The sequence below is a fragment of the Otolemur garnettii genome, unplaced genomic scaffold (assembly GCF_000181295.1).
Source record: "Otolemur garnettii isolate 467f Iridium unplaced genomic scaffold, OtoGar3 scaffold00009, whole genome shotgun sequence".
Classification (NCBI taxonomy): Eukaryota; Metazoa; Chordata; class Mammalia; order Primates; family Galagidae; genus Otolemur; species Otolemur garnettii.
The window spans coordinates 4,125,788-4,138,713 of record NW_003852404.1 but is presented as its reverse complement, the minus strand read 5'-3'; the positions used below and the strand labels follow the sequence as shown (position 1 = coordinate 4,138,713).

Sequence of the window (12,926 nt, the reverse complement as noted above, 5' to 3'; positions counted from 1 at the left end):
ATAAATAAAAATACACAGGTATATATAAATAAAAATACAGGTATATATAAATAAAAATACAGGTATATATAAATAAAAATACACAGGTATATATATATACCTCTATAAAGCTGTTTTTAAAAAAAGGACTAGAGGCCCAAAGACAACAATCACCATCATGGAACACAAAAAAATGTTAAACTCACTACTAAGGCAGATACATAGAAAAGTAAAAAGTATAAAATAAAACTTTATCATTACAGAAAACACCAAAGTGCAATGATAGTAAGATGGGAAGGAAGGATCAAAAAATATACAAAACAACTAGAAATAATTAACAAAGCAAAGGAGTTAAATACACATCAAAAATAACATTGAATGTAAATGGATTAGATTTCCTACTTAAAAACCATAAACTGGCTGAATAAATTTTGAAACTAATAACTCAATGGGTGGCGCCTGTGGTTCAGTGAGTAGGGCCCCGGCCCCATATACCAAGGGTGGTGAGTTCAAACCCAGCTCTGGCCAAACTCCAACAACAAAAATAAAAAAAAATAAAAATAATAAAAAACGGATAACCCAATTATACGCTGCCTATAAGAAACCCACTTTACCTATAAAGACACACATACACTGGAAGTAAAGAGATGGAAAGATACACTCCAAGCAAACAAAAACCAAAACCAAGCATGAGTCAAATAAAACAAAGTATAAGTCAAAAATAAAAAGAATCAGAGAAAGCCATTATAGAAAGACATAAACCAAAAAAGGATATAACAACTTAAACAAAGAGGATGCCAAAAAAACACATTTTAAGAAAGGAAACAGTATTAAAAATTGTAGCACTCAATATATACCAATAGCAAAAAATGAATACAAGTCACATTCAGCACCTTGTGTAATTAAAGAAGTCAAACATGACTTGAGCATTACAAATTCAATACAGTTTTTTCCTTTCTTAAACTATGCATACTTTTTTTGCATCCTCTGTATATATGCACCCAACGATAGACAGAACATATATATTAAATGCAAAAATTATTTGATCTAAAGGGAGAGATAAATTATGATAAAATAATTTTGGGGACTTCAACATCCCACTCTTAGCATTACACAGACAGATTATCCAGAGAGAAAATCAAAGAAGAAACCTAGGATTCAGACTGCATGTTTTGTTGAGACAGAGTCTCACTCTATTGCCCAGGTTAGAGTGGTATAGCCTTAGCCCAGCTCACAGCAACCTCAAACTCCTGGGTTCAAGCAATCCTCCTGCCTCAATAACCCAAGTAGCTGGGCCTACAGGCACTTGCCACAACACCTGGTTAATTACTTCTATTTTTAGTAGAGACAGGGTCTCAGCTCTTGCTCAGGCTGGTCTTGAACTCCTAAGCTCAAGCAATACTCCTGCCTTGGCCTCCTATAGTGCTATAATTATAGGTGTGAGCCACCCCACCCAGCTGTAAACCAGATTTTAAACCATCTAACAAGACAGATATAAAACATTTCATCCAATGGCTATAGAATATACATTGTTTTCATTAGTATACGGAACCTTCTACAGGATAGACCACAAGTTAGGCCACAAAACAAGTCTCAATAAATTTAAAAGAACTAAAATCATATCAAGTTATCTTTATAAACTATACAAATACATGGAAATTAAACCACATGCTCCTGAATAACCAATGGGTCAATGAAGAAATTAAGTAGTAAATTTAAACATTTCTTGAGACAAATAAAATAGAAATATAACATACAAAAAAACTATGACATACAAGGAAAGCAATATGAAAGGTTTTATAATAACACACGCATACATCTTACAAGTAGAAAAATTTCAAATACACAACCAAATGATGTACACCTCAGGGAAGGAGAGAAGAACTAATTAAAACCAAAATTTGCAAAAAATAAGTAATAAATATCAGATTAAAGGTAGTATGACTGACATAACAGGAAGAGGGACTCTACGTAACAAAATGAAGTATTTTGACCAGGTTGTTTGTACCCTCACATTAACCTGAAATTTAAAAAAAAGTAAAATTGAAACTTAAAAAATACAAAAGATCAATAAAAAGATAACTTGTTTTTTTGAAAAGATAAACAATATCAACAAACTACTAGCTAGGCTAGCCAAGAAAAATGTCCAAAATAAATAAAATCAAAAACACAAAAGGACACACTACAACTAATACCGTAGAAATATAAAAAAATCATTATAGACTACTATGAACAATTACATACTAATAAACTAGAACACCTAACAAAAATGGACAAATTCCTATACAACATACCAAGACTGAACCAAGAAGAAACAGAAAAGCTTAACAGACCAAAAACAAAAAATATGATTGAATCAGTAATAAAAACTCTTTTATCAAAGGAAACACCAGAATCTGATAACATCACTGCTGGATTCTGCCAAACATTTCAAGAAGGGTTAAGTATCAATTCCCTGCAAATTCTTAACAAATTCTTCCAAACTCATTCTACAAATGCATCATTACCCTCCTAATCCAAATATCAGACAAGGACCAGGACACAGGAGAAAAAAAAAAACAAGAATCAACTGTAGGTCACTATAACTGATGTAAAAGTCCTCAACAAAATGCTAGCCAACAAAACCTATTAGAATATTAAAAAATCCACTCCCTGTGATCAAGTAGGATTTATCACAAGGCTATAAAAATGGTTTGACATAGGAAAATCAATAAACATGATATATCACATCAACAGAATGGACAAAAATCATACGATCAACTCAATAAATGCAGAAAAAGCCCTTGATAAAAACTGAACATCCCTTCACAATTAAAGGAAAACAAACCCTAAGCGTAGTGGCTTAAGCCTGTAATCCTAGCACTCTGTGAGGTCAAGGCAGGAAGACTGCTTAAGCTTGTAAGTTTGAGATCAGCCTGAGCAAGAGTGAAACTCTCTGTACCAAAAATAAATTCGTGAGGCATGGTGGTCCCAGGTACTTGGGAGGCTGCAGCAGAAGGATCTCTTGAGCCTAGAAGTTTTATGTTGCAGTGAGCTCTAAAGATACCTCTGTACTCTGACCAGGGCAAATAGTAAGATCATGTCTCAAAAAAAAAAAAAAAAAAAAAAAAAACACAAACTTAAATTGTATAGTGAAGGAGCACACCTCAACATAATAAAAGTACATTAAATGACAAACCCACACCTTATGTTAAACAGAAAAAGGTTGACAGCTTTTGCTCTAGAAGTGGACCGAGAAAAGGATAACAACTCTCGTCACCTTTACTCCACACTGTACCGGAAGTCCTAGCCACCGCAATTAGACAAGGGACAGAAATAAAGAACATATTCTCTTCTGGAAGATATGGCATTAAAAACACTAAATAAATAGAGCATAGAAATTGAAAAAGACAAAGTCAAACTGTCCCTCTTTGCATGCAACATAATCTTATTAACAGAAAATTCTAAAAGCTTTACCAAAGTCTTAAATTCCCTAAGTTCAGTAAAGTTGCAGGATATAAAGTTAATATCCACAAAGCAATAACACTTCTATACACCAACATCCAACTAGAGAAGGAAGAAATTTTTAAAAAGCAATTCCATTTACAACATCTACAAAAGACTAAATAAAATGCCTAAGAATAAATTACCTGGAAAGTGAGAGATCTCTACTAGGAGAATAATAAAACACTAATGAAAGAAACTGAAAAATAACTAAAAATATGAAAAACGTTTCGTGTTCATGGATTGGAAGAAGTAATATCATGAAGCTGACTACACTACCAAAAGCCCTCTAACCCGTTTATTAGGAGTAACTGGATATTGTAAAAAGATTCATTAGTAAACACCCAGGAATTACTAACAAAGCTTATTTGTCTGTTTACTGAAATTTTTACATGATAATTAACTTTTGCTTTTTGATATAAAAGAACCTAAATTTAAATTTGTGAGTTGGATAAGGTGGCGCCCATTTGTAATCTCAACTACTCAGGAGAGAGAGGTGGCAGAAGGATTGTCTAAGCCCAGGAGTTGGGGCAACACACAGAAATCACTCCAGCTCTAAAACATTTTTCTAATTCTTAAAACACTGGCAGTCACTTTTATGCTTAATATACTTTAAAGAAATTCTCTTAGCCGGGCACAGTGGCTTATGCTTGTAATCCTTACACTTTGGGAGACCAAAGTGGAAGGCTAATGGCACCACTGCACTCTATTCTGGGCAACAGAGTGAGACCCTGTCTCTAAAAAACAAGACCAAAAAAACAGTTAAAAAAAAAAAAAAACTATTTGATTCTTTACATTTCCAAAGACATTTCCTTTTTTCCTTTTTCTTTTCTTTTTTTAAATTTAAATTTGTGAGTTGGATAAGGTGGTGCACATTTGTTATCTCAACTACTCACAGCTACATAGTCACAGCTCACAGCAACCTCAAACTCTTGGGTTTAGGCGATTTTCTTGCCTCAGCCTCCCAAGTAGCTGAGATTATAGGAACCTGCCACAACGTCAGCTACTTTTGTTATTGTTGCAGCTGTCATTATTGGCTTTTTTTGTTTTTTTAGTTGTCATTGTTGTTTCACAGGCCCGGGATGGGTTCGAACCTGCCAACCTCAGTATATGTAGTTGGCAGTAATCACTGTGCTACAGGCATCAAGCCATTTTTCCTTTTTCTTAAACAGCTTTTCACATACCATGTAGTTTTCACTTATTTTTTATAACATGTACAAGTCAATGGGGTTTTTTTAGACATTTCTAACAAGCGGAAAAATCAAAACTGTAATCCTGATCAAAATACCAAAATCATTCTTCACAGAAATCAAAAGAAATCCTAAAATTCACATGGAGCCACAGAAGACACCAAATAACCAAAGCATACTAAGCAAAGAGAATGAAGTTAGAGGCATCTAACTATTTGACTTCAAAATATTCTACAAAGCTATACTAACCAAAACAACATGGTACCAGCATAAGAACAGAAGCAAAGTCCAACAGAAGAGAACAGAGAGCCAAGAAATAAAATTGAAATAAAATCATGTATTTACAGCCAACTCATTTTTTACAAAGGCATCAAGAACATGCACTGATGAAAGGACAGTTTCTTCAACAAATGCTGCTGGAAAATGGGTATCCAAACGCAGAAAACTGAAACTAGGCTTCTATTTCTCACCATATACAAAAATCAAATCAAAATGAGCTATGCATAGTAGCTTATGCCTATAATTCCAGGACTTTGAAAAGTCAAGGTAAGAGGACTCTGTAAGGCCCAAAGTTCAAGACCAGCCTGACTAACAGAGCCAGATCCCATCCCTTAAAAAAAAAAAAAAAAAAAATTAGGGCCAGGCATAGTGACTCACACCTGTAATTCCACCACTCTGGGAGGCTGAGACAGGTGGATTGCCTGAGCTCAGGAGTTCAAGACCAGCCTGAGCAAGAGTGAGATCCTATCTCTAATAAAAATAGACAAACTAGCCAAATAATGTTTCAGGTGCCTATAGGACCACCTACTTGGGAGTCTGAAGAAAGAAGATCGCTTGAGTCTAAGAGTCTGAGGTTGCTGTGACCTACAATACCATGGCATTCTACCCAGGGCAACAGAGTAAGACTATTTTACCAAAAAAAAAAAAAAAGTTTTTCTTAATTAGCCATGCAGGGCAGTATGAACTTGTAATTCCAGTTACTTGAGGGGCCTAGCCAGAGCATCACTTGAGTCCAGTATTTCAAGTAGGTTTTAGTGAGCTATGGTTATACCACTCCACTCTTAGCCTGGGCAACAGAGTAAGACGCTGTCTCTTACAAAGAAATAACAAAATGAATAAAGACTTAAACATAAAACCCCCAAACCATGAAACTACTAGAAGACAAAACACTGGGGAACCACTTCAGAGCCTGGGTATGAAAAAAGATATTTTGGATAAAGCCAAAAAAGCATAAAACAAAAACAAAAATAGAACAGATAAGATTACATTAAGCTAAAAAAATTTATACACAGCAACGGAAACAACAGAGAGAAAAGACTACCTAGGCTCGGTGCTCCTAGCTCAGTGCTTAGGGCACCAACCACATACACTAAGGGAGGCAGGTTCGAAACTGGCCTAGGCCTGCTAAACAACAATGACAACTGCAACAAAAAATAGCCAGGAATCGTGGTGGGAGCCTGCAGTCCCAGCTACTTGGGAAGCTGAGGCAAGCAAATCGATTAAGCCCAAGAGCTACATGGAGGTTGCTGTGAGCTGTGACGCCACAGCATTCTACCAATGGCAACATAGTGAGACTCTGTATCAAAAAAAAGAAAAAAAGAAAAGACAACATACAAAATATGTGAAAATATCTGCAAAGTATTCACCTAAGAAGGGCTAATAGGCTCGGCACCTGTGGCTCAAGTGGCTAAGGCGCCAGCCACATACACATAAGGTGGCAGGTTCGAATCCAGCCCAGGCCCACCAAACAACAATGATGGCTGCAACCCAAAAAAAAATGGCCAGGCGCTGTGGCGGGCACCTGTGGTCCCAGCTACTTGGGAGGCTGAGGCAGGAGACTTGCTTGAGCCCAGGAGTTGGAGGTTGCTGTGAGCTGTGATGCCAAGGTACTCTACACAGGGGGATAGGTTGAGGCTCTGTCTCAAAAAAAAAAAAAAAAAAGAAGGGCTAATAACCAGAATATATAAAAAGTACAACCCAACAGCAAAATAAATAATTTAATTTAAAAATAAGCAAATGACCTTCATAGACATTTCTCAAAACCTACAAATGGCTACAAAAACATGCTCAACATCATTAATCATCAAGAAAATGGAAATCAAAATGACAATATCATCATCTTACTCCAGTTAAAATGGTTATTATTAAAAAAAAAAAAAAAAAAACAGTTCAGGCAAGGTGGCTTACACCTGTAATCCTAGGACTCTGAGAAGACAAGGGAGGCGGACTGCTTGAGGCCAAGAAGTTCAAGACCAACCTGAGCAAGACCCACAGTTTATCTATAAAAGAATAGCTGGGCACGGTGGTGTGTACGTACAGTCCCAGCTACTGGGAAGCTGAGGCAAGAGGACTGCTTGAGCCCACGAGTTTGAGGTTGCAGTGAGCTATGAGGAAGTCCCTATACTCCTGCCTGGGTAATACAATAAGACCTTGTCTCCCCAAAAAAAATGAAAGAAAAAAAAAAGCCAGGCACAGTGGCTCACTCCTATAATCCTAGCACTCTTGGAGGCCAAAGTAAGTGGATTACTTGAACTCATGAGTTCAACACCTGAGCAAGAGCAAGACCTCATCTCGAAAAAATAGCCAAGTGTTGTGGTGGGTACCTTTAATCCCAGCTACTTATGAGACTGAGGCAAGAGGATGGCCTGAAGCCAAGAGTTTAAGGTTGCTGTGAGCTATGATGTCAGGCACTCTACCAGACCCAAGAAAATGATGCTCTGTCTCAAACGAAAAAAGGAAGAAAGAATGAAATGGACTTGCAAAGTTTGTAAGGAAAAGAAAACACTGGTATACTGCTCATAGAAATGTAAATTATGGCAACCACTATGAAAATCAGTATGGCAGCCAGGCAGGGCAGCTCACACCTGTAATTCCAGCACTTTGGAAGGCCAAGTTGAGTGGACTGCTTGAGTGGTCTCCACTAAAAATAAAACTGGGCATTGTGGCAGGCACTTGTAGTCCTAGCAACTCAGGAAGCTGAGGCAAAAAAAAAATCACTTGAGTCCAAGAATTTGAGGTTGTTGTGAGCTATGACACACTATAGCACTCTACCCAGGGCAAAAGAGTGAGACACTGTCAAAAAATAATAATAAAATAAAATAAAAGAAGAAAAGAAAAATAGTATGGTGGTTCCTAAAAATACTAAATCTAACATATGATCCATAACTCCCACTGATGGGATATTTAGGCAAAAGAAAGGAAATCATTATATCAAAGAATAAGAGATAGTTGCATGCCCATGTTTACTGCAGCACTATTCAAATAGCCAAGATAGGAAAGAAGTTAAGTGTCCATAACCAATGAATAGATAATGAAAATGTGGTAACTAAACACAATGAAATACTATTCAACAGTAAAAAGAATGAAGCACTGTCTTTTACAATAACAGAGATCCAACTGGAAGTCATTGTGTTAAGTGAATTAAACTAGGGTAGGCATAGAAAGTTAAATGTTTCTATTCTCATTCATATGTGGGAGTTAAAAAAAAGTAGATTGTATAGTAGAATAATAGTCACCAGAGGCTGGGAACCAAGAATAGAGAGGGGCAGAGATAGGAAGAGAGGCCAGCTACTAGGTACACAAATACAGTTAGAAGGAATAAATTCTAAGTGTTCAACAGCAAAGCAGGGTGACTATAACTAACAATAATTTACTGCATCTTTCACAACAGCTAGAAAATCTGAAATGTTCCCAACACAAAGAAATGATAAATGTTTGAGGTGATTAGATGATCCTAATTACCTTAATTTGATCATCACACATTGAATGCATGTATCAAAAGAAAAACTGAGAAATAAAAATAAGTAAAATGGTCCTAAAAAAAGTATAGGTCAAAAACTTAGTTCAACTAGCTCAGCGCCCATAGCACAATGGTTAGGGCTCTGGCCACATACACAGAGGCTGGTGGGTTCAAACCTAGCCCAGGCCTGCTAACAACAACCAAAAAAAGAACAACAAAAAACAGTTGGGCATTGTGTCAGGCGCCTCTAGTCCCAACTACTTGAAAGGAGAGGCAAGAGAATTGCTTAAGCCCAAGAGTTTGAGGTTGCTGTGAGCTGTGATACCTGAGCATGTGGTGCCTGAGCACACTACAGAGGGCTACACAGTGAGACTCTTATCTCAAAAAAAAAAAAAAAATTAGTTCAACTGATTTACTACTGTAAACAAACAGCGGGTCTGGCACAGTCACTCACACCTGTAATCCTAGCACTCTGGGAGTCTAAAGTGGGTGGATCACTTGCGCTCAGGAGTTAGAGACCTGCCTGAGGAAGAGCAAGAGCCCGTGTCTAAAAACAGCTGGATGTTGTGGCAAGCTCCGGCAGTCCCAGCTACTCAGGAGGCTGAGGCAAGAGAATCACTTGAGCTCAAGAGCTTGAGATTGCTGTGAGCTATGATGACGTAGCATTCAATCAGTAAACAGAGCGAGACTATCTCAAAAAGAAAACAAACAGGGTGGCACCTGTGGCTCAAAGGAGTAGGGTGCTGGCCCCATATGCCAGTGGTGGCAGGTTCAAAGCCAGCCCCAGCAAAAAAAAAAAAATGGCAGAATGTTATTCAGTGCTAGATGATAGGATAATTAAGTGGATTTATATCTGGCTAGACACTACTGCCTGAGGAATATTAATCAACTTTGGATAAATTTATCTCTGGAGAGGTGTCTCCACTGATATCTTGGCCTAAACAATACTTAACAGTGACTTGGATAAAGACCTGAAAGTATAATTTTCTTATTATATAAAGATATAGAGTAACAGAATCAAGTAAGACTTTATTTATAAAGTGTAAACTGACTAAAAATGATCATGACACTTAACAGTATTAAAGAGCAATTTATATATTAGGAAGTAATTAAAAGTATTAATTGAAATTTTTCATAAGAAATTGGAATGTTTTCCAATCTCCTAGAATATGGACTCCTGCTTCTTGTAGCAATGTTATCATCCCATTAAGTTTATTTCTACAAATATACTAAAAACACATTAACAGTTATATCTGATTTCTCTTTAAAAAGGTATACAAGACAGTAAAATTTCACAGTATCTATGTTTTACAGAAGCATGCCAATCTAGGAAAGTTATCAATTAATATGTTTCAAATTAACTTATGCCTCTTTAATTGTGCCATTTCCCCTCTACCATGTGCCATATATATGCAGCTCTAAGTAGAGTTTAAAAAATATTTCCTTAGTTTTTTTTGTTCATATGATCAATCACTCACGGATAATGAAGAATATGACATAAGCTCCTTTTCTCATCCCTAAAAATGTTTTAAGGACAAACTTCTATAAACTAGGTTAATACAAATGTTATTAATACAACATAACCAGCCTAAAACATATACCATGAGTGTATTCCAAAAGTGGAGTTGATCTATTGATGCTTCTTTAATAATCAGAAAGCAGAAAACCTATCTAAAAGGGCTGACCACAGGGCATAAATCTTGTGTACCAGACATGAAAAAGCAAAATCACTAAATAATTTTGGAAGACTGATTACCCAGGAGTCTTAACTATCTTTAAAAGAATTTAACCAACTCAATAAAACTAACATATGGGCTCCCAATGGTGGATTGAGGGTAAGCTTTTATTTTACAACACAGAAATAATACTAATAAGCCTAAATGCTAGGAGACTAATAATCAATACATAATCCTAAAGCTGACAAAAGGGAAGACTAGGGACTTCAAAGCACTTGGTCAATCATGTCAACCATGACCCTACCCATTTAGTTAACAATGTGCACAATAACACTGTATAAGTGAAAGAGTGCCTTAAATTACTAAGAATAAAAACAATTTATTATAAAGTGAACACCATCTTATTTTAAGGTTAATTTTTTACTGCCTAAAATCCTTCATCCTTCCAGAACAGGCAGAAAATATAACACACATAAACACATTTGTAACTCATAAAAGGATTACAAATACGGCAGTAGCTTTTTTTTTTTTTTTAGAGACAGAGTTTCACCTTGTTACCCTCGGTAGAGTGCCGTGGCATCAGAGCTCACAGCAACCTCCAGCTCTTGGGCTTAGGCAATTCTCTTGCCTCAGCCTCCCAAGTAGCTGGGACTCCAGGCGCCCACCACAACCCCCAGTATTTTTTGCTTGCAGTTTGGCCGGGGCCGGGTTCAACCCTGCCACTCCCAGTATGTGGGGCTGGCATCCTACTCACTGAGCCACAGGCACTGCCCATACGTCAGTAGCTTTAAAAAGCAAAAATCAGGCCTGCTGAAACAGCTCAGACCTGCAATCTTAGCACTCTAGGAAGCCAAAGCAAGAGGTTGGCTTGAGCTCAGGAGTTTTAGATCAGCCTGAGCAAGAAAGAGAATTTGTCTCTGCTAAAAATAGAAAAATTGGCAGTGCCAGTAGCTCAGTAGGTAGGGCACCGGCCACATACACCAAGGCTGGTGGGTTTGAACCGAGCCCAGGCCAGCAAAAAAAACAATGACAACTGCATAGAAAAAAACAGCAAGGCAAAATATGTAAATAGCCTAAATGCCCACCAACCCAGGAATCGATTAACAAGCTGTGGTATGTGTATACCATGGAATCCTATTCAATCATTAAAAAAGATGGAGACTTTACATCCTTTGTATTAACCTAGATGGAAGTGGAACACATTACTTGTAAACCATCACAAGAATGGAGAAACATGAATCCTCTGTAGTCAATTTTGATTGAATACAGCATCACAAGAATGGAGAAGCATGAATCGTCTGTATTCAATTTTGATATAAGGACAATTAATGACCTAGTACATGGTGGGGGGGGGTGGAGGAAGGGAGAGCAGAGAGACAGAGAGAGAGGAGGGAGGGGTGGGGGAAAAGAAGAGCAGAGAGGGAAGGAAGGAGGGCAGTGGGGGTCTCAGTGTGTGACAAACCTTTTGGGGGCAAGACACAATTATAAGAGGGACTTTACCTAACAAATGCCATCAGTGTAAACTGGTTTCTTGTACCCTCAATGAATCCCCAACAATAAAAAAAAAGCCAGGCGTTGTGGAGGGTGCCTGTAGTCCCAGCTACTTGGGAGACTGTGGCAAGAGAATCGCTTAAGCCCAAGAGTCTGAGGTTGCTGGGACACCATGGCACTCTACTGAGGGCAACACAGTGAAACTCTGTCATAAATAAATAAATAAATATTTTAAAAATAGAAAAATTAGCCAGGCATCACAGGGCGTGCCTACAGTCCCAGCTACTCGGGAGGCTGAGGCAAGAGAATCCTTGAGCCCAGGAGTTTAAGCTTGCGGTAAGCTATGATCATGCCACAGCATTCGACCCAGGGTGACTGTCGTTTAAAAAAAAAAGTAAATACACCAAAAAATTTTAAGAAAAAAATCCAAAAAGAAAAAATAAAGCTCAATGTCTAAAAAAAAAATCATAATACAAGTCAGAGAGTGATACAGTATACAGAAAGTGAAACGAGAGGACAGATGTACAAATAAATCTATCTTAACATAATGTTTGGTGCACCTCTACTTCTTACATAATAGGGAAAGGGCCTGTTCACCTTACCTATAACATTTAATTCTATTCAGAATTTTGTTGAACTTTTCATCAAAAATCTATCCTGTGTTGATCAGACAAACATTGCCTGTAATACCAAGAGCTCAAGTGCAAAAGCAGACACACAATATAACAAAACATCTGTCAGATACTGACCGTGCTGTAGACTGCTGAGACAGTGGGAGTGAAGATTCGATCCTCCAGAGGCTGTTGCACAGGTCCTCTCGGAATTCTAGAAGAGTGAGTTAAGGGTAAGAGAATTCACAAATGGATTGCTTTAGCAGTATGAGAAAATTATCACCACAAAACTTTGCCAATGACCCAAGCTTCTGCATCCAATTATTGAGATGCATCCAATTATCTTACTTCTCTACTGACATTTAAAAATGAAGAATTTCAAATTTCCTAACGTAACTAAATAATCTTACCAAAAGTGATTCCCATGATGAACATTCCATGGAAACTCAAAACAAACAAAATTATTCAACATGTCTCCAAACTTTAGGTCCATGATCAGAGCATGTAGAATAAAGTAAGAAAGTATAAGCAGAATTTCAGGAAGACTAATGTATTAAATGGAAATTACTGACAAAGGCCCCAGTATGTCTTGCTAACTATACAGAAATGGACAATTGTTTCCTCCTTTTTCTATTTCATCTACTACTTTCCCCAATATGTACCCATCATCTCCCCATTTTTTAAAAAAAGGCTAGCCAGCAAAACTGAATTTAAAATATTTCACTGGGCAGCACCTGTGGCTCAAAAGGATATGGTG

The 12,926-nt window shown here is 37.3% G+C and overlaps 1 protein-coding gene and 1 pseudogene across 1 annotated transcript in view; both read right to left on the bottom strand.

Annotated features, from left to right (window-relative positions):
• The window catches only part of LOC105886418, a 98,415-nt pseudogene that overhangs the window by 13,485 nt on the left and 72,004 nt on the right, over window positions 1-12,926 (bottom strand).
• EIF4G3 (eukaryotic translation initiation factor 4 gamma 3) overlaps window positions 1-12,926 on the bottom strand; it is a gene marked incomplete at its 3' end in the record, with an annotated part of 304,720 nt that overhangs the window by 236,652 nt on the left and 55,142 nt on the right. The window contains exon 2 of the mRNA XM_023509712.1: window positions 12,308-12,383. The remainder of the gene's footprint in view (window positions 1-12,307; window positions 12,384-12,926) is intronic.